At 37.9% G+C, this 23,322-nt stretch overlaps 1 protein-coding gene across 2 annotated transcripts in view; it reads right to left on the bottom strand.

Annotated features, from left to right (window-relative positions):
* PRKD3 (protein kinase D3) overlaps nt 1-5,488 on the bottom strand; it is an 85,134-nt gene extending 79,646 nt beyond the window's left edge. Inside the window, exon 1 of one of the 2 annotated variants that reach the window (XM_070476864.1) lies at nt 5,355-5,488. The gene's annotated coding sequence lies outside the window, so the exon portion shown is untranslated. The remainder of the gene's footprint in view (nt 1-5,354) is intronic. The other variant, XM_070476855.1, reaches the window with a different exon arrangement.
* Between the last annotated feature and the right edge of the window lie 17,834 nt (nt 5,489-23,322).

Below are 23,322 nucleotides of genomic sequence, written 5' to 3' on the forward strand. Positions count from 1 at the left end.
GCAAAGCCAGAAAAAAATTAAGTGTATTCTGGCTGAAACAATATTCAAGATGGTATTCCATGCTATTTTTGTAAATAAGCTGCTTAAGCCTAAGTTGGATGTTAGTGTAGTTTGCTGCTCTTTATCAACTTAAAGAAACCTTTAGGAGAGTGCCTTGGAACTCTGGCCTTGGCCCTATATTATTTTTGATTATTTATAAGATTACAAAGACACGGAAAACATGTTTATAAAATCCTCAGATTGTACAGTCTGAGAAAAATAAACTAAAATTCAAGTGAACTATAACAATGACAAGTGTAAAGCTCTGCATTTAAAAAGTTAAATGTGCAATACTGAAATGGAGAAATGCTGATGTAGAACCTGTTCATTAGAGGAGTTATCAACCCAAGAGTTTAACAGCAGCTGCTACTAATAATATGGGTGACTAAAAGAACTAACATAAACCCAAATCCCCAGGACACTGAGAACACAGCAGTATCAACCAGTATACTGGTTGCTAATCAGGTTACATTACCACAGTTACATTTTAACCCCTCTACATTTTTAAAGGCTGTATTGATTTTCAAAGACAATAGAGTATATATCCAGGTTAAGGTGAAGATAATGTCAAGTGACAAATTATGCATAATAAAAACGAATAAAATGATGGTCTTCAAATATCTGAAAAGTTGTTAAGAGAATAACTGTTTTTTCCCCTATTTTTAAACGGATGATTTATTTCTTGCTCTTGGTAACAATGTATTCACTTATGAAGTGTTATCCCTACTTACACCACACAGCCAGGAAGTTGTGTTGATGGACAACTTGTGGATACAGAGCAAGCATAAGATTAAGGAATTAACAGAGAATAATTGGTTTATTCAGTATCACTGCAGAGGGCAGAAATAAAATGAAGACAAAAGCACTATTTACTTACCTTACAGGATGTTAATGAGGACTGCGCTACTATATGGACAATACACTTCTGGCTTATCAGAAGTGCTCAGTAAGTTTCAGCAATTTTCATAGTATTTAGAGTAAATAATTAATAATTAAGCTCCCACTTTACACTAAACTCTGCAATTAAGATACACTTTATTAAACCCCTGCTCTGACCGCAGGGAATCTGTTGAACTCTGTTTTACAGAAAAGGAGCCAGAGTTTCAGAATAGTTGCTTGCCCATGACTATACAGCTAATAAGTGATGGAACTGCAATTCACATCAAAGGCCCTCTGACTCCGAAGACCGTGTTCTTTATACTACTACATGTCACCTCCAACAATCTAGAACACGTTTTCTCATGTAAAAGGTTCTCAACATACATGACTTGAGCAGTTTCAAAAAAAGCTGAATAAACTTCATAAAAACGTTAGCAAAATATCTATGAATAGTACTGCATGCAGGTTAAATACTTTAAATGACAAGATACTCCTGTGTTCAATAATAACAACTTATTTTTGACAGCTGTCTTCCCACTAAATTTCCAAATAATACCTGCTAATGTCAGCCAAATAACAGTAGCTGTCTTATAATTACAATCAATGATCAGTACTATCAATAACTACTAGTAAACTATGTCTTACTTTTATATTAAAGTATTTGTTAAAGTTTCAGCATGAACACAAATAGAAAAAGTGAGCTGTCTTAGCTTTTGCCCACTCATCCCATCTGTTTTCTCTCTCCCTGTTTTGTTTTATGAACCTTGATTTGATCTGAGATATAGCCTTAAAACATTAAGACTAAATTTAAAAAAAAACGAAATACTTCTAGTTTATTTTGTCTTTATGCTTCAATCACAAAACAAACAATAGTACATTTTACTAATTTATAAATCAATTAGATGTTTGTTCCTAATAGCTATGAGTTGGCAAGCATTTTTATTTGAAACATCTCAAATACTCTTTTGGGGAATTATCTGTCATATATTTTATTCAAATAAGCATAAAATCTGTCACTATTGTTGAATGGAGTAAAAAAAGGTGGCATATTAAAGGAATTTTGAGTCCAACCTGCCCTATTATTACTACAGGGTAAAAACAAAGGTCCTGGAGGCTAGGGAACTTAACTGAGAGTTACTTCATGGTAACATCACAATTTGAGCTCTCTCTCAATCCTTCCCTACATTTACATTATCTCATTCCTTAGCAAAGCCTCTAATTATAAGAAGCTCAAAAGCAGCATTTTCATTCAACAAATGTAATGGATCAGATAGTAAAGAATCTGCCTGCAATGTGGGAGACCTGGGTTCGATCCCTGGGTTGGGAGGATCCCCTGGAGTAGGAAATGGCAACCCACTCCAGCATTCTTGCCTGGAGAATTCCATGGACAGAGGAGCCTGGTCCATAATGTCACAAAGAGTCAGACATGACTGAGGGACTAATACTATATCATTTGCTAGACTGTTATGAGAAACTCTAGGCTATTAGAGTGACCAAAACACACATGGCTACTGCTCTCCCTGGAGCTTGCTGTGTGATATGGGATACACGCATTAAACAAATATTCGTATTAACAGCAAAGCAATTACAAATTATGGAAGGTGATACGGCAGAGTATCTTGAGAGGACCTAATTTCAACTGGGGTCACAGGCAAGGCACCTTTAAGGAAGCTAAAACCTAAAGGATAAGTAGGAGTCAGGGAAACAGAGAGAGAAGCAAAGAGGATTCCAGAAAGACAAAACAAATCCAGCTAGGAGATACTTCAAAAGGGAAGCTCATTATTCAGTGTAGCCAACGTCCTTCTTAAACTCAGTAAAGGTAACAGTGAAGAGGTAAACACTTTCTCTATTCGTAATAGCGTAATATTTACCATGATTCTCTACTAGTAACAGGTTTTTCCTGGTTTGACTTAGTTTTGTGTGCTAGGAATGCTAATGAACGCAGATAATTTTTTTTTTCTTCTGTTGATAAGCACTGTATTATTTTAATATGTAAAAAACCATGTGGTGTTTTTCAGTGCAATACTTTACAAGTGTCCTGAAGTCAGCATCCATGTTCTATCTCGATACAGGCTTGACTTTGCTTAATAACCTTGATGTTGCTTTTATAGTGCATAAAAAATACAAATAACTTTATTGTTGGTTTTTAAAAAATCATAGTTTCTAGCAATTCCTACATCTATTTATTTTCAAAAATGTAACTATTACCTTAGATTAATATAAATACTTTTCCTCCTAAGAGCTCAGCATTAACTAAATTGTTGCTGGTAAAATTCTGTTCATCTAAACCATGGGTATTTGCATCTCAGTCTTTCCCACAGTCAGAGAACAGAGAGTGAGCACACCAAGCCCCCTCTCTCAGGCAATGAAAACTTTATCTGCTGTTAAGATTACAAACTTCCAGTCTACAAATTTATGTTGGGCTTGATGTATCTACATCACCTCTCTTTGCATCAGTGGTATCTGAGAAATCTGACTAGCTAACAGCCAGTGAGCTATTTCATACTTATGGTCACTATAAACTGACCACAGAAGTGGAGAAAACTTTTCTCTACGCTGAAATTAAAATTAAAACATCTCCAGAACATTATCTCAAGTTTTTTCATTAATGAGACAACTGCTCCAAAGAGGCTCACATACAAGTTCAATTTGAATTACATAATCAGAGAGACTCAAAGTACTATCTGCACAGATTTTGAATCACAAGCATAATTATTATTAAATCAAATTTAAAGCTGTATTAGCCAATAATTTCCTAATATCAAGTTCTGTAAAAGTAGTTTCTTTTTAAAATGAGCAATTAACTTCAATATGGTAATATTTTCATCAACTTTAAATGACCATTTATTCTCTTTCCTCCTGTAGGGGATTTTTCCAATTCTTATATAACTTTAAAAATTTGATGTCCGAAAACTTGATGTATTAAGCTTTTTGGGGAATATGGCAGTTTTTAGATGAAACGCGACCCACTAAGAGATATTTCTATTTTAAACAGGTCACCTCATGAAACTGAAAGCTTATAAAACCTATATATTTAAAAGACTCACTACGATTCATCTCAAGATAATAAACAAGTCAACATTCTTAACCTAGGATGGAAAACTGGCTTGTCAAACGAAGTTCCTCTGATCAGGCCGACCACCATCTACATGACCTACTGAAGCAAAACCTAACACGAAGGCTTCTGTGACACGTTTTACATACTTTTATTAAAACGTGAAACTTTTTGGCTGAAATGTCCATGCTTGCTCTGAATCCAGATGCTAACAGGAGGGAGAAGCGGGCTCCCCTATTAAGTAAACCTGGCCTAGACCCGTTCGGGGCAACGAATCCAAAGAAATTCCCCCACCCTCGCTGCATTCAACTTGGGTAAGTAATCTTGATCTAAGCAAAATCACAGCCGCTAAAACTTGAAAAACTGAAGCAGTGAGTACAAAGTAGAAGCAGTGTAAGAGTAATATAACAGTTTCTAGAGTACAAATTACGGTCTTTTAAAAGTTTTCATTTGCCTCCACAGCTCATTAAGGCTGTGTCTAACCAAGTTCAGGGTGTAACTTATCCTTCCTAATCAAAGATGACACTGATAGTCTTATTTCCTGTGGGGATGGGTGTGGTTGAAGAGACAGTTACGTCCAAGCCATCAATCTGTGTATGGAAAAGTCTGCAGCTCTCACACATGCCGTCGCTCGATTTATATTCGTGCCTGCTGCACACGGCAAGGCCTCTGCTTCTGACTTCAAATAAAATCTCCAACAGGCAATCGAATAGTCTGTGGTTATTTTATTGCTCAAAGAAAGAGACGCTCTCCTCAGTGTTTCATCTTAAGAAAAACCTCCCGGGGGTGAGACTGACTCGGAACAACGGGGCAACTTGCAAAACTAAACAAGAGTCAGGAAACTGAGGTGGGGGCTTACGTTCCCTAAGCACCAACGACTCAACCCTTTGAGACGGCTGCAAGGAAAAGCGGTGTAAAGAAAAGGGAAAGGCTCATCCCAAATTCGGCAGCGTGAGTGCCGCCCGTCTGGCGTCTGGAGCTAGCTGCGGGGGGGAGGGGGGATCCGGTAAGAGATGGAGACCGAGGGGCTGAGCGCGGTGGTCGCCGGCGTACCGTGACTCCAAGTTGGCGTCGGCGCCCTCGCCGGAACTTGGCCCCATCTGGCGGCCGCGCCGGCGCCCCCGCTCGCCGGGGCGCCCACCGCCCGCTCCTCCCGCCGCGCGCTCCGCCAACTTCCCGCCCAGCCCCGGCGGCCGCCGCCCAGCCCGGCGCAGGGTCCGAGTCCCGCCGCCCTCGTCGTCGCCGCCGCGTGCGGGCGGGTGGGGGAGGGGCGGCCGCCGCCAACGCCGCCTCACCCGACGGGCCGGGAGAACAAAGCGGCGGCCGCGGCGGCGCTAACTTTTTCGGTGTCTGTTCCGCGCTCCCCGAGGCGACTACTTACAGAGCCTGGCTCGGCCGGTCGTGAGAAACTCCAAGCCTGCCAGCGTCTGGGTCCTGGACCAGGAGCCAGCGAGGCTTCACGCGCCTCGCGGAATCCCGCCCGCCACAGGCGCCCCTTCTTCCCTCCCTCCCTCCGCCCCGTCCCGTCCTGAGGCCCGAGGGCGGGGGGCCGGGGCGTGCGAGGCGGGGGCGCGCGAGGGGCGGGGGCGCGCGGCCGGCGCGGGGCCTGCCGGGAGCTGTAGTCTCCCCGCGAGCTCGAAGCCGTGGTGGCCGCGTGGGGCTGTGGCTCACTGGCTTGACCCGGCGCGGGAGCAACAGGAGCTCCTGTGCTTTCGGGCTCGCTCTGCACCCTCCGAGGTCCTGGCGTCTCCGTGAGCGCTGGGGAGCGGGGCGCGACCGTCTACCTATTCCAGTTACGCCCTGTACTTGATACCCATTATTGCTACTGAACTGCCTTTTTCTCTTTTGTCGTCCGCTCTGATGTAGATGATGGTTGCACGGGGGCAGGAGGTGACAAGTCCGGAACTTGTAAGGGGTCTACAGCAGAGAACAGTTTCCACACTGAGGTGTCTTCTCACTGCTCCCCCTGTTTCCCTCCCCAGTGCTTAGCCGCCGGGTGGCCGCTTGGCACTGCTTCCCAGGGTGTTCCACACCTAGGCAGATACATCCAGAGCCCTTCGCCTAAAGCAGAGTACACCGGCTCTGTCTTCAGAATGTTCTGTGTATCCTACTTGTCCATCTTTAAACTTGAGTGTGTCCCCTATCATCAGAGCGAAGTGCCCCCAAGAATCTTGGAACCTAGGTTTCCATGTGGCATTGACAAGAGTGACAATGCCAGGTGAGGAGAGACGGGGGTGGAAGGATATCTAGAGGGAAAATACCCTACGTGTTAAATTAAACATGTTTTGCCTGAGAGAAAATCGTGAACAGCTGACACACATAGTCCCAGAAACGACCTAGTCCTCGTTTAGTCCAAATTTCATCCCCAGAGTACTTAAGTAAAATATACTGAAAGAAGCGGATGGGTTGCAGGCAATAATTCATCCATCCAGTGCAGAGGTCGAGGACAGTCTTTGAGATTAGGAAGAAAAAAAGCTAAGTGGGTCCCTCCTTTTTATTCCAAGTCATCAATCTTACTGGATGTCCCTGGCTTTAAAGTTAAATGGGAATTTAAAAATAATTTATATTAAAGATGGGGCAAGTAAAATTGTGTATAACTCTGGTCTACTCTGAAGCTGTATTTTTAAATTTTGGGGAATTCAAAGATACTACATGTCTCACATTCAGTAATATCTAATTCAATCTAATTATATTTTATATGTAGTATTATTCTGCTATTCTTTTGCATTAAAATTGAAAGTAAATCCACTCAATGTTATGTTTAAAATTAAAAACATACCTAGGCTCTTACTTAACTTTGCCTTTTTCTTCCCTTCTCTTCCCAACTGATGTTTTAGTCCAACCCCAAATACCCTCTCTCAGCAAGACTCCCAGGAGCTCACTGGACCTGTTTACAGCCAGTCCCTTCTTACTAGTGACTTCCATTTTCACTCGTGGTTCTTAAAGAGACAGAAGTTACCCTTTCTAGAAGTAACTTTTCTAAATGAAGCAACTTGCTATTTTATAGAGGTGCAAATGCGTGTGTGTGTGTGTGTGTGTGTGTGTGTGTGTGTATGGGGCTTCTCGGCTGGCTCGGTGGTAAAGAATCTGCCCAGCATGCAGAAGATGCGGGTTTGATCCCTGGCTCAAGAAGATGCTCCAGAGTAGGAAATAACAACCTGCTCCAGTATTTTTCCTGGAAAATTCCATGGACAGAGGAGCCTGGCTGGCTACCATTTATGGGGTCACAAAGAATGAAACATGATTAGCACACACACACGTGTATATATACATACATATACCCATATATGTATGTATATCTTCATTTCATTTCCACTTTTTCACTTCTCTTTTTAGAAATAAAATCATCTCCTCCATTCTAGGTGAGTCTTTCAACAATACATTTAAGACTATCTGTACCTGTAATTTTTTTGCTTAACATGAACTACAATTTTCTCAAGATGTTCCATTCTTATTCCAAGAAGACTGATGGGATAAAGATTAGGTATATTAAGTAAATGTGAGATTTTTATACTTGAGAGAAAATATAATCAGACTAAGATGGAAAAAGATTTTTCTTCCTGGCAGTGTTTTTTGAAAATTGGGAGCTTAGTCTTTGTCTTCTGTGACTGTAGTTGCAAATGTTGTCCTAGATTTATTCCACATACACCCCACCCTTCCTTAATATTAACAACATAACCATTCACATATGTTACCTAATAGAAGCAAAGAGAGTCAACTCTGCTGTGACTTAGTAGCAGAGCATCCTGATTCAGAATCCAAAATGCAGAAAAACATGATTTGTTAAGGCCCCGCTGGAAGAAATAGTCATTTGGAAAAAAAAAAAAACCACAAAAAACACTTGAGCTCGTTTTAATTTATGTAATGTGATTATTGCAAAATTATTTTATTTTTCTGTCTTTTTCCATGACCTTAAAACAAGTGACAAATTTAGAAAGCATTTAGGTGCCAATACAGAGTTAGTAAAATAGGTATGGGAAAAAATGCTTCAGGGTCTGTTTCTTTTTCAGCACCGATGCTCTTGATATATTCTTTAAAATGTCCTTCTCTACTCTAGTTCAGACCCTCCGTATCTGGAGATTTTAGTTGGTCTTCTTCTAGACTAGAGTGAACTGTTATACCTTCAAACTGTCTTCTCTAATTTGCAGGCTCTAAATAATTGTTCTGTGCTCTGATAGCCTTGATGGATGATTCTCGGGTTACTTAGCACGTTTTATTGTGGACTGAGTATATATAAGATCCCCCTGGGCTCTCCACATCCTCCTTTCCCCTTAATAAACTTTGAGAAGACCGAGGTCTTCTGTCTGGATATAAAGCCACGACAGGGAGGCTTGGCGTGCTGCGGTTCATGGGGTCACAAAGAGTCGGACACGACTGAGCAACTGAACTGAACTGAACTGAACTGAATGATATCTATCATTTACTAAATACCAGCTCTGGGCCAGGCAATTCACCCTTATTTTTTATAGCTTTCTGTATTTATTCCATATAACACTTCCTTTTTCTTTACTTGCACTTATATGTGGCTTTATATACTTTACTATTTGATTATATATTATGTTATCAATATATATGCAGATAAATATATTTACAAGTATGTATGTATACAAATATATATGTGCATATATATTATAACATAGTGTATAATAAAAGAGAGGTGTCATAAGGTGAGTTCAGCTAAAAGGAGAATTAGAAAAATATAACTAAAGGGAGAGGTTACTGCCCATGTTCTACCTAGGATTTCATATGGTGCCCTTAAAGATTAGTATCAGGTAATTTGCAATAAAAAACAAATTACCTGGCTCATCCACAATAATTCCTGCTTATCTTTGTGCTTGCAAATATATATTCCCCCAAGAAAGAGGAAGTAATGTGCCAATGTCCTTCTGGATTTCATTCTGGTTAAGTATTCATTTAAAACCTCTGTTTGAAATAGTGAAAAATCAGCTATGATATATTTAAAATGGTGGTTGAGAAAGAATAAAGGTGCTACAGACCTAGGTAGAGAGCCAGTATTAAAATTCATTTCATACCAGCATTGAGCAAAGCAGTGAAATTAGAGATGCATGCGGACTCCCTCACTCACAACCTGGGAGCTTCCCCAGCCCTGAAGAGCAAACTGGAAGGTAAGGGTTGGAGCAGGACTTTGAAGACAGAGTCCAACCTAGGCTCTGCCATTTAGCAAGTGCATGCTGCTTAATCTCACTGAGAATCTGTTTCTTTACCTATAAAATAAGGGGAGATAATTACCCTATAGAATTTTTATGAGTATTAAATGAAAAAAAAAACATCTAATGAACTAAACCTGTAATGGGCATTAAGGATGCCTGAGGATGCGTTATGAGCCTACCGTTTATCAACCTGTGTGACCATGGGCAAATTAACCTCTATGTGCTTCAAGTCTCATCTCATCATCTGTTAACTTGGTTTGTGGTAGTCCTTCCCCCACGATTTGTATAAAGATCAAATGAGCTAGCACATAGAAAACACCTTAAAAAAATTCACATGGTGAATGCTCAACAAATAATAGCTATTATTATTCATGTTGAGCAGTTAGAGTTTTTACATCTCCATATCTCCTCCTTTTCAGGCAGCACAGGGAAAGAGAAGTTGCTGAGCTTCAGTCTGTGGAGGGATTTAACGACAAAGAGTTTAAAAAGAACAAGAATTCTATGGCTATCGAGTAAATTCCTTTGCATTTCATCAAAGGAAGATCCTACTGCACAGATCCTCAACTGACAGAGGACTCAGAAACCATCACTGCAACATTTTCTACACTAGTAGCTTCATGTGTTCGATTGCAGGATAAAATCACTGAACAGTTTTATGCTTATTGGTTTTATTTTTAATATAGTTAGTCAGACTACAAGGACCTGAACATGTTATTATATATTGTACTCTGATCATGACACCTCAAATTTCAAAATCTCAAATCTTTCCAGAAAGAATTGTGACTATGTAACCTTCGACTGTCAATTGTATCATAGTCACTTATTTGATGATGGAGAGTTTAGCTGAAAATTTGTTGTTATTAATTTAGTTTGTCTTTTTTCCCTAGATTTCCCTTGAAACTACAATTCTTGATATATTGATTTACTAAACATTTTTGGAAGACTACTATAAGCAAGGCATTTGATAGGATTTATAGATGAAACAACTCTTGTTCTCAAGAACCTAAAGTTTATTAAGATATGTGAAAGTCTATTAAATGGAGAAGAGAGTAGAATAAATAAATAGAAGGCAAAATAAAATGTCAGAGAAGTATAAAGCATACCACCAGCCTGGGGAGGTCTAAATGCTTAGAAAAAGAGGGTTTTAGCTGGGTTTGGAAGAAAGAAAAGGATTTGAAAATATGGGGGAGAGGAATGGGGAAAAAAAGACTCTAGGAGGAAACAACAGGAGAAAAAGCACATAGCTACGAAAATATGGGGCACATTTTGGATCAAATAGTTCAGGTAAGCTGAGCTGTAGAATTTTTTTCTCATGTTGAGAAACTTGAGATATAATTCACACACTCTTAAGTTTCCCCTTTTAAATTTGTACAAACATCTATTTCTGTTTTATTGACTATTCCAAAGCTTTTGACTGTGGATCACAATAAGCTGGAAAATTCTTAAAAAGATGGGAATACCAGACCATCTGACCTGCCTCTTGAGAAATCTGTATGCAGGTCAGGAAGCAACAGTCAGAACTGGACATGGAACAACAGACTGGTTCCAAATAGGAAAAGGAGTATGTCAAGGCTGTATATTGTCACCCTACTTATTTAACTTATATGCAGAGTACATCATGAGAAATGCTGGGCTGGAGGAAGCACAAGCTGGAATCAAGATTGCCAGGAGAAATATCAATAACCTCAGATATGCAGATGACTCCACCCTTATGGCAGAAAGTGAAGAGGAACTAAAAAGCCTCTTGGTGAAAGTGAAAGAGGAGAGTGAAAAAAGCTGGCTTAAAGCTCAACATTCAGAAAACTAAGATCATGGCATCCAGTTCCATCACTTCATGGCAAATAGATGGGGAAACAGTGGAAACAGTGGCTGACTTTCTTTTTCTAGGCTCCAAAATCACTGCAGATGGTGACTGCAGCCATGAAATTAAAAGATACTTACTCCTTGGAAGGAAAGTTATGACCAACCTAGACAGCATATTGAAAAGCAGAGACATTACTTTGCTAACAAAGGTCCCTCTAGTCAAGGCTATGGTTTTTTTCAGTAGTCATGTATGGATGTGAGAGCTGGACTATAAAGAAATCTGAGTGCAGAAGAATTGATGCTTTTGAACTGTGGTGTTGGAGAAGACTCTCCGGAGTCCCTTGGACTGCAAGGAGATCCAACCAGTGCATCCTAAAGGAGATCAGTCCTGGGTGTTCATTGGAAGGACTGATGTTGAAGCTGAAACTCCAATACTTTGGCCACCTGATGCGAAGAGCCGACTCATTGGGAAAGACCCTGATGTTGGGAAAGATTGAAGGCAGGAGGAGAAGGGGATGACAGAGGATGAGATGGTTGGTTGGCATCACCGACTCAATGGACATGGGTTTGGGTGGACTCTGGGAGTTTGTGATGCACAGGGAGGCCTGGAGTGCTGCGATTCCTGGGGTCGCATAGAGTCAAACATGACTGAGCGACTGAACTGAACTGAACTGGTTTTAGTATTTTCACAAAGTTACACAACATCACACTAATTTGAGAATATTTTCACCACCCCGAAAAGGAAACCTCATACCTGTTAGCAGTCACTCCCCAGTTCAGAGGTAACCAGCACACTGACCCACTCCCATTGGAGTCACAGGCTCTAGTTGTTACAAGCCCTTGGGTGGGCAAGCCCAGAATGATGAATGTGGAGAAATGCTGGCAGGACACCTGCTACGTCTGCTGTATACGACTTTGCCCTCTGTCTTACAAAGCTATGTATCTAGCCTTGACCTCTTTCGGTAACCCCCTGAGTATTCCACAGAGAGATCACAAGCTCAGAGTGTCCGTAAGTGAACTCACCTTTCCTCTGCCTATATTTCCATTCTTAGTACATAGTACTAACATCTGTTTTGTTATCCAAGACAGAAGACCTTCTTGGTCACCTAAACTCCTTTTCCCTGTTCTCCAAATCCAATTGGTGACCAAGGACCATCAACTTCATGCCTTCACGTTTCTATGTTGTATGCCCTTTCTTCTTTTCCACAACTGCTGTCTCAGTTTGGGCCTTTGTTAGCTCTCACATGATCGACTGAAATGACTGTGTAAGAGATTTCCCTTCTTGAATCTTCTCTTCTTTAATCCACTATCTGCTCTGCCATCAGAGAGATGGTTCTAAACTGCAGAATTGACTATATGATTTCCTTAGCCTAAAATTCTACAATAGCTAACCAATGTCTTTATTGTGCAGATTTTTTAGCATGGCATACATTAAGGTACTCCCTCCTGTTTTCTCCTATTGCTACTCCTCATTCTTCACATACCTAGCACCTTAAGTGGTGGTGGACTGCTGGCAGTTTCCCAGTGTGATTTTGCTCACCTGATACCTGTCTCCCCTTCTTCTACCTGTTAAGCAATTCCAAGACTCTTTCAGTTCAAACTCTCCTTTATGCCACCTTTCCTGTCCACTTGGGGTCAGATGGGAATAGCCATTCCTTTTTTTGTGCTCCAAACATGTTTCTTTCATATTTACTTTTTAAATTGAAGTATGCATGGTTTATAATGTTGTGTTAATTACTGCCATACAGAAAAGTTATTCAGTTATACAAACATATACATTCTTTTTTAATGTTCTTTTCCATTACAGTTTATCATAGGATAGTGACTATAGTTTTCTGTGCTATAATACAGTAGGACTTTGTTGTTTATACATAAAAACTTATATCTGCTAACCCCAACCTCCCACTTCATCCCTTCCCCAAGCCCCTCCCCTCTGGCAAATACCAGTCTGTTCTCTATATTTGTGATTTCAAACATGTTCCTTTCATAGCTCTTTATGCACAACTCTCTCTCTTACTAAACTGTAAGCTCCTTGAGAGCAGGGCCACACCTAATTTCCTGTGTTCCTTGCAGAGTGCCTTGCACAAGTCTTAGTATTCCACAGACATGGTTTAATACTAGAGATTTGAAAGTCATTGCATAGGGCGCAGAATGAAAATGTGAGAAGGGATGAAATTACCCCGTAGGAAGATCAGGGACAAGAATTACATTTATTGAGGTCCTATGATGGAGGCTTCCCTGGTGGCTCAGTCGTAAAGAATCACCTGCAATGCAGGAGACTCAAGTTTGATCCCTGAGTCAGGAGGATCCCATGGAGAAGGAAATGGCAACCCATTCCAATATTTTTGCCTGGAGAATTCCATGGACAAAGGAGCCTGGTGACCTACAGTTCACGGGGTCCCAAAAAGTCGGACACGACTGAATGACTGGGCACAGCACACACACACCAAAGCAGTGTATTTAGGAGATAAACAGAGGATAGAAAGAGGACAAAGATAATACACTGGTAGTTCTCAGACTTTCAGATTTCAAGGACCAATTAATTTACAAAAAAACAGATTGAGTTGCCAACTTCTTGCTTTATCAACTGGGAACATTAAAGCAAGAACTCAAGATCACTAAATCCTCAGGGAAATGCAAATCAAAACTACAATAAGATACTGCCTCATATCCGTCAGGATAGCTACTGTCAAAAAACAAAAAAAGTGTCACAAAGATGTGGAGAAATTAAAACACTGGCACTGTTGATAGGATGCAAAATGGTGCAACTGCTATGAAAAACAGTATGGGGGTTCCTCAAAGAGTTAGAAATGGAATTACCATATAATCCAGCAATTCTCCTTCTGGGTATATATCTAAAAGAATTGAAAGCAGGGTCTCAAGGAAACCACTAACAAAATGAAAAGATGACCTACTGCTTGGGAGAAAATATTTGCAAGTGACATGATGACTAAAGAATTTGCCTGCAATGAAGGAGACCGGGTTTGATCCCTGGGTTGGGAAGATCTTCTGGAGAAGGGAATGACAACCCATTCCAGTATTCTTGCCTGGAGAATCCCATGGACAGAGGAGACTGGCGGGATATAGTCCATTGGGTCGCAGAGTCAGATACAACTGAGCGACTAACACTACTACTACTACTATGATGACTAAGGGGTTAATTTCCAAACTATATAATCACTTCATACAACTCAATATAAAAAATTGACATGGTTGATTGAAAAATGGGCAGAAGACCTGAATAGACATTTTCCCAAAGACGACAGCAAGCACATGAAAAGATGCTCAACATTGCTAATCATCAGAGAAATGCAAATCAAAATTGGAATGATAGATCACCTCATCCCTGTCAGAAAGACTATCATCAGAAAGTCTATAAATTACAGGACTTCACTGGTGGCTCAGTGGTAAAGAATCTGCCTGCCAATGCAGGAGACATGGATTCAATCCCTATCCCTGATCCAGGAAGATCCTACATGCCGTGGAGCGACTAAGCCCCTGGGCCACAGCTATTGAGCCTGTGCTCTATAGCCTGGGAGTTGCAACTATCGCAACCCATGTGCCTGAGAGCAACAAGAGAAGCCACTGCAGTGAGAAGCCTGCTCACCACAACTAGAGAGGAGGCCCCATGTGCTGCAACTAGAGAAAAGCCCGTGCGGCAACAAAGGCCCAGCACAGCCAAGAATGAATGAATGAATGAATGAATGAATACAATTATTACAAAGTCTATGAATTACAAATGTTGCTGAGGATGTGGAGAAAAGGGAATCCTCATTCACTGTTGGTGGGAAGGGAGGTTTCCCCAAAAAATGATAAAAATAGAACAACCACATGATCCAGCAACTCCACTCCTGGAGAAAATGAAAATACTAATTTGAGCAGCATTATTTACACTTGCCAAGATATGGAAGTAAACTAAATGTCCACCAGTAGATGAATGGATAAAGAAGATATGGTGAATATATACAATGGAATATTACTTAGTCACAGGAAGAATGAAATTTTGCCTTTTGCAGTGACATGGATGAAACTGGAGGGTATTATGCTTAGTGAATTAAGCCAGACAGAGAAAGACAAACATGATATGTTATCACTTGTACGTGGATCCAAAAAATGAATGAATGAATATAACAAAACAGAAACTACTGTGTATAAAATAAAATAAACTTATAAGGATGTATTGTATAGCACAAGGAATAGAGCTGATATTTTATAACTTTAAAAGGAGCATAATCTGTTAAATATTGAATCGCTATGTTATACATCTGAAACTAATATTGTAAAGCAACTATACTTCAATTTTTTAAATAAAAGGCAGTTTCTCGAAGAGACTCAGGTTCGTAACAGGCATAAGGCATCCAAGTGAATGAATGGATAGGTAAAATATGGTATATGCAATGGAATATTTGTCAATCTTAAAAATGAAGGAAATTCTGATACATGCTGCAACATGAACTTTGAGGACATCATTCTAAATGAATTAAGCCTGTCACAAAAAGACATCCTGCTTACGTGAGTTACTTAGAGTAGTTAGATTCAGAGAGATAGAAAGTAGAATGGTGATTGCCAAGGGCTAGAGAGAGGGAGAACAGGGAATTATTGTTTAATGGTTTAGTATTTCAGCTTTCCTATTTCTGGAGGTGGATGAGGTGATGGTTGTACAACAATGTGAACGTACTTAATGCCACTGAATTATAAATGGTTGATGGTTAGTTTTATGTTATGTGTATTTTGCCACAATTAACAATAGAACATGACAATATAAAACAAACTCAGGAATCTATAGCAATTATTATGTTAATTAAAAATATGTAACATCAAATATGAAGGAAGAGTATAAGAATAAATAAAGCTTTTTAATGCAATACAGTTATTTTATTAATAAAACACTTTTTCTTAATTTTCTCATTTTGTAACAGACAAATAATATATATTCATGGATTAATTATATTCATGAACAGGCATTAATATGAGAACATTTGAGAACTAATGGTGTTAATTATATTAATTATATTAAAAATGGAAGTGAAGGGAAAGAGAACAATAATTAAAGAAGGTAGCAGGGTCAGGGAAGAACATTGCCTGTGTTGTTGGCTAAGCTGTACTTTTATGTACTATGATGAGTCACATATTTCTTCATATTTTGGCAGGCACTACTTTGAATAATCATAAGGTATTTGTTTTCAGACATTCAGTATTTTATTGAGAACTTGGTATGCTTCCAGGGCCTTCACTCTTCTAAGGATTATATTATCAAAGTCTTTTACACGTAAAAGCATGTGCTAAAAAAAAAAAAAAACATGTGCTAAAGATGTGTGTATTTGTGTATGTGTGTGCGTTCAGTTGCAAAGTCGTGTCTGACTCTTTGAGACCCCATGGACAGCGGCACACCAGGCCTATTGTTTTATATTATGTAAAGCTGCGTAACTTAAACATATAATAATAGGACACAAAGATCTATATAATCAGGCCATTGTCTAGCTGCTATATCCTATTTCCCCTATATTTTCAGTCTCTAAAAATCTTGAATAATAATTTTTACTGTATCCTATGTATATATGGCACGGTCTTGAATGTCATGTATTTTCTGTCTGAGCCATTAGCTTGTTTTCTTATTGATGTTCATTTTCTCTACTATAAGAATAGAACTGAAAGGAGGGGATAATTTTGCAGGGAGGAGTGGATTGGAAGTTTGGGATTTGCAGATGTAAACTGTTATATACAGAATGGATAAACAGCAAGGTCCTACTGCATAGCACAGGGAACTATAGTCAATATCCTGTGATAAACCATAATGAAAAATAAAATATGTATGCATAACAGAATCACTTTGCTGTACAGCAGAAATTAATGCAACTTTGTAAATCAACTCTACTTTATTAAAATAAATATTAAAAGAAATAAAGAAGGGGACTGTTTGACTCAGAGGAGAATGAAGATGCACAATTTTCCTACAGCCACTTCCTTTGCTTATGAAATTTCCTCCCAGCACACTTTCTCAAATTGCAGCATTGCTTCTTCCTAATTTTAAAAGATATTTAACCCTGGACTATTAGAAGGATTTTCTTAGAGGACTAAACAAATATATTATGAAAGATAATTATTCAGTCTCTTTTGCTTTCTTATAGATTTCTAGATTCAAACTTTAGTGTTCCCCATAATTGATATATGTGATTTTTCTGAGCAAGACCCATGAAAAACAAAGGTTTGGCCAGTGACAGAAGGGGATTAGTTTTACTAAAATTATATGCTGAATAATTTAAGCTCCTTTTAAAGGGAAATTTAAGTATACTTGTGGCCTTGTGCTGATTATGAGCTTTGTGGAAACGCTTTTTAAAACATTAAAATTGAAGGTGAATGAGTTCATCTAATTTATTACAGTCTGAACAATGGAGTATATATAAACAGTAGAGTTGAAAGGATTTTTTATGACCACAATCTGCACTGCCTTAGAATGACTAAAACACTCAAAATACTCTGCTAATATTTTCAAATATATAAATAAAACAAACATCATAACTTCATCCTATTCAGGCAAAAATAAAGAGATATATATAGGAGTATATGTGGTTTAAGGCAGAATTAGAGTTATTCATCCTACATAAATTTAATCCTAAATTTAGGCAAAAATAAAGATATACATAGAAACATATGAGGTTTAAGGCAAATTTGGGTTATGACATTATGCTGAACTTTCTACTATTATTATTAATAACTATGTGTGCCATAGTCAGCTTTTTTTTTTATGACTGCTGCTGTTTTCTGTGAATTCGTGTCATTTTTATTTGCTGTCTTAGCATTTTATTTTTGAATCCCATGGAAAGAGATTTTAGAGCCAGTCTTCCTCTTTCATTTGAAACTACTGGGCTTAACTGAACCTTAAAAACAAGGTTTTTTTTTTTTTTTTTTGATATGACTTGAAAATTACTCTTCAAACAATTGTTCTTTCATGAAAAGTCAGAAAGGGCCTAATTAACAATCAATGCTGCTTCAAGATTACAAAATTGAGAGAAAGAATGCTTTAACAGTTAAATCTGATTCTGGTCTGTGATGTTTGATCATTAGAAAAACCTCATGATTTCCTATCATTAAAACATAAATAAGTAGAATGTAATTCCTAAGAAAACCCATAAATGACCCCAAAGGAAGAGACAACCAAGAACTTCAGTCTTGACTTTTGGATTATATTAATTCATATTTTTTTGTGTGTGAAAAATCCACTTTTCCTCCTCCTAATACATATGGTATTAGATGTCTGATTAAAGGAGAGAAAGCAATACAAAATGAGTATTCTGCCTAAAACTTGGAAATAAAATCATTTCAAAGGTGTCTGTTTCAGTAAACACTTAGTTCAACATATTAAAAATTAGAATTTACTAGCTGCTTAAATATTTTTTGAAACTGGAAAAGCCTGTAGGTTAGAATAAAAGTATACTGCCTGCATTAAGTTGGTTTTGCATGCCCCTGGGCAGATTACGTGTGGGCTTCCCTGGGTGACTCAGACTGTAAAGAATCCATCTGCAAGGCAGGAGACCTGGGTATGTAAGCTCCCTGCACTTTAATTTCCTTAGCAGTGACTAGGGTAATAATATCTCTTATTGTATGAATTTATAGAATTAAAGGATCTCAAAAAACCAGTTATTGGCACACCTAACTACTTTAATCATATTTTTAATTTACACCATAAAAATTTAGCTAGTAACTTTGAATGAAAACAAATTCTCAAGCTGACAGCTTTTTGTCTTCCATGTATTATCATTAATATATTCCAGAAATTGGTGCTTTTTCACCTATCTGATCCTATAAGGTGCAAAAAAAAAAAAAAGAGTAGAATTCTTTGAATAAAAAGTGAAAATATATACACTATATGTATATATATTCTCTCCATAACAATCAGTTGATTGAACCTTCAACATTGCAGTCAATTTTGATATTGTATACATCAGAGCTGTCCATTCAGTGAGCTGTAAAGAGATGAAATTTCTCTTTGGTTCATCTTTGATTCTCTTTCTCTGTCCTCATCTCGTTGAATGGATTAAAATTCCTTACTAGAGATTCATTTCTTTGGATCATGAAGACTTTTGGTTTTCAGAGCCCACGGAGAAAAAAAACTGGAAAAAAAGAAAAAAAAAAAAAGCAAGACAAAATTAGCAAAGGAGTGAAAGGAATTTTGTTTGGGTCCAAGATTAGTGCTGGTGAAAGGAATCAGGGTTTGTAGGGAATGTTCTCCTTCCCTGTTAGAAAGGAGCGTGAACTGTTATTCTAAAGGGCTAGAAAGGGAGAGAGCCAGAAAACAAGAGGAAAGGAGATTTTTTTCCCCAACTTTTGTTGCCACCTTGACTTGACCTCTGATCTGGTGAAAGCAGTTGGGAAGATTTACAGGAAATCTGGATTCCTGAGATTTCCAGGGAACAGCAAAAGTCTGTCTCTGTACTGCGGAAGCAAACATTTTAATTTTTTACTCCATTATTGAAAGCAGTGGTGGACAGATTTGAGCAGGGCTATAATACAGGTCTCTTTATATTCTCTGTGGTTTTTGCTAATGTATTTCTCAGAGTGTGTGATTAATAGAGTGATTCTCAGCCCTGCTAGAATTACCTTGATGTCCGTACCACACATAGGCTCATCATATTAGAACCTCTAGGGGTGGTAGGTACCCAGACAACTTCATTTTTAAAAAAGAAGCTTTTTAGATAATTCAAATATGCAGTTAAAGTTAAAACCATTGGCTTGATGTTTTATTTCTTCTGGGTAAAATAGCCTTAACACATGAATTATCAAATATTTTACTCTGTTACAATAGTAGCAGTTATTGAGGGCCACTAGTAGCTTTTGCTTATGTGGATTACTTCTGTTAATATTTATTATATTGAAAATTAAAACAGACATTTTATACATATTTAATTATGGACTTATTTTAAAACAAAAGCATTACAAGTCAACACATTTTTATGAAAAAATTGCTATGCTTTCTAAAACAGAAAGGGCTTCATGAGAAGATTGGCATTTTTTAATGCTTAAAAAATGTTATTGACTTATTAGAAAGCAACTGGTTTTGTTTATGCATTCAACCTTCTCTGACGTGTTATTTTGGGTTGAAGTATATGAAAAAAGTGCAACCTCCATGGACACGTGGTAGGAAAAGGAAGGAGTGTTTTAATCGCCTCTTTAGATAATTATGGGTCATCTTTTTTGTTATTAAAACAAAACATGGCAAATCATAATAATGTCATTAAGATTAGCTGTAATGTGGAATCTGAAACCATGTAAACATTTTTACTCCATTACATTAAAATCCATGTCTTATGTTTGTCTTACATTTTGGCTGGACCTTTTCTCTGTGATTGGGCATGGAGTGTTTGGAAAATAATGGTTCGCTGAGTTATACTGATATTCCAAATGTTGAACGTTTCATTATAAAGTATTTTAAAAATCACATTTGTTAAAATAACTGACTTTGTCAGAAAAGTTGTTATATATCAGGAAACTCTCAAACTTATGGTAGCAGATACAAGTTTTCCAAAGTCATGTCCTACTCTTGCGACCCCATGGATTGTAGCCTGCCAGGTTCCTCTGTCCATGGGATTTTCCAGGCAAGAACACTGGAGTGGGTTGCTATTTCCTTCTCCAGGGGATCCTCCCAGCCCAGGAATCAAACCTGGGTCTCCTGCATTGCAGGCAGGTTCTTTACCAACTAAGTTATGAGGGAAGCCCAGTTTTCACTTGAAAGATGCAGGTTTATTACTGACAATAAATACTGTTAGTTATCGTCCTTGAAGGCATAAGCACACTTTATTATTTTCAAACAAATGTTTGCCAAGTCTGAATAATCAGGGTATCAGTCAATTATTCTTTAAAGTAAAAGTAGGATTTTATGAAGAAAGCAGGTAGCTCATCTCACATCTTAAACAAACGACTGTATATGTGCTTTTCCTTGAGATAACATTTGTCCTTCAGCATGTAGCAGAAGTACTTTCTTTGTATCTCCCTGTTTGTCAGGCAGAATATAAAAAAATTCATAATCTCAACTTCTGCTTCCAGTAAAGATGGAGTGACAAACTAGAGTCTAGATTCTATCTTCAAATATATATCAAACAATGAAGTTCAAATATTGGAAAACAGACATCACAGGAGAGTCATAAAAGAAGGAAAACAAATGAGATGAACTGGATGCTTCCCCCAGCTTTCTGTCTTGAGAGATTTCCCAGTTTGAAAGAATCCAAATGGAGCCAGATGGTATCTATGAGACGAACAGAGTTGAGAACATGGGAAGTTGAGTGGATGGCTAGAATTTGCATAGTTGCATAGTACAGAATTTGCATAGAAAGAGGGAGCTTCAAGGTGAGAGCACTTCAGGAAACAGTAAAGATTTCCCCTCAAGTCTTCAACTGAGTACAGATCAGCACATTCAAGTGAGGAAACTACTCTAGGGTGGAGGGTGGGGGAAAGATCTACTGGAAAGAAGCAGGCATAAGAAGCCCTAAAGAACAGATAAGTTTAGAAATATTTTGTGTTTCTAGCAGTCAGTGTGGAAAAACCTTAAAATACAAAATGCAAATATAGAATATCCAGAGAGCTTTGCTTCAGAACAGTGTTAAATTATACCTGGATCACATGCAGCTCTGCTCCACTCTAAGAAAACTGAAGAGCAGGCCTCCAGAAGACCAATCTATTTCCAACTCAATTGTGTCTCAGAACAAAGATCAAGAACATATAGAAGATGCAAATATGCCCAGCATCCTCCCAAAAGTAAAAGTCACATTTGGTATCTAATAAAAATATTGCCAGGCATGCAAAGAAGTGGGAGCCCATAATAAGGAGAAAAACCAATCAATAGAAACAGATATAGAGATGACATAGATGAAAAATTGGCAGACAAGGATATTAAAACAGTTGTCATAACTATATACTATATGGTCAAGATAGTAGAAGAGAGGTTGAGGACGTTAGGGAGAGACATGGATGGGATGAAAATCTAAATCAAACATCCAAGAAAGAAAAAGCAATGTCTGGGAAGAAGAGTACACTGAACGGAATTAACAACAGTTAACAACAAAGATTAGCCACCACAAAAGAAAATATTAGTGAACTTGAAGATACAGTAATTGAAACAATACAAATGAAATAGAGAAAAAAAAAACAGGAAAAATAAACAAAGCACTGGGTGAACTGCTGGGAAACTTCACAGAATTTAATATGTGTATAATCGGAATGCCCAAAGAAGGATGGGGCATAAAACACTTGAAGAAATATTGGCTAAAAGTTTTCCAAATTTGATGAAAGCTTAAAACCCACTGATCCAAGGACTTCTATGAACCCCAGCATAAGAACAGAAAGAAAATTCCACCAAGACTTATTAAAATTAAATTGTTTAAAAACTAGGATAAAGAGAAAATCTTAAGACAGAGGCACATTACATGTAGGGGAACAAAGATTAGGATGACAGCCAATTTCTAATCAAAAACAAAGCAAGCAAGAAGACATTGGAACAACAGTTTTTAGAGTATAGGAAGAAAAAACCCGTCAGCACAGAATTCCATACTGAGAAAAAATATCTTTCAAAAACAAAGGCAAAATAAAAAGTTTATTTTCAAAATACAGAAATCATTACCATACCTGCACTACAAGAAATGTTGAAGGACATAGTTTATGCAAAAGGAAAATGATACCAGATGAACATATGCATCTACACAAAGGAAGGAAATGGTAAATAGTAAATGAAAAAGAACCTAAAATGGCCTTTATTTTAACAATCTTTTTGAAAGAGAAGTGTTTAATGCAAAGATAATAATAATGTATGATGTGGTTAATAGCATATTTAGAAGTAAAATATCTGACAATAGACTAAGAAGGGAAATAGAAGTACACTATTTTAACATTCTTGTACTATACATTAAGTGACATAATAGTTCTTGATGGTATATAGTGATACGTTAAAGATGTATACTATAAATACTAAAACAATCACAAAAACAAAACAATGGTAAAGCTGACAAACTACCAAAGGACATAAGGTAGAATAATAAACAACAGTAAATTAATCCAAGATAAATGAGAAAAAGTGGTAAAAACAAAGAACAGATGGAACAAATGGAAAACAAGTGGCAGAGTGATGCATTTAAACTTGGTCATATCAATAATCACATTAAGTATAAAAAGTCCAAATACTCCATATAAAAGCCAGAGAATTTCCAACTAGGTAAAAAAGCAAGACCTAACTATATGCTACCTACAAGATACCTACTTTACTTGTAAAGAAGAAAATAGTTTAAAAATAAAAAGGATGGAAAAAGATATAACATGCTCATGCTAATCAAAAGAAAGTTGGAATGACTACGTTAATAATAGGGGAAAATAGATTTCAGAGCAAAGAAT

The sequence above is a fragment of the Odocoileus virginianus genome, chromosome 2, assembly GCF_023699985.2.
Source record: "Odocoileus virginianus isolate 20LAN1187 ecotype Illinois chromosome 2, Ovbor_1.2, whole genome shotgun sequence".
Taxonomy (NCBI): domain Eukaryota; kingdom Metazoa; phylum Chordata; class Mammalia; order Artiodactyla; family Cervidae; genus Odocoileus; species Odocoileus virginianus.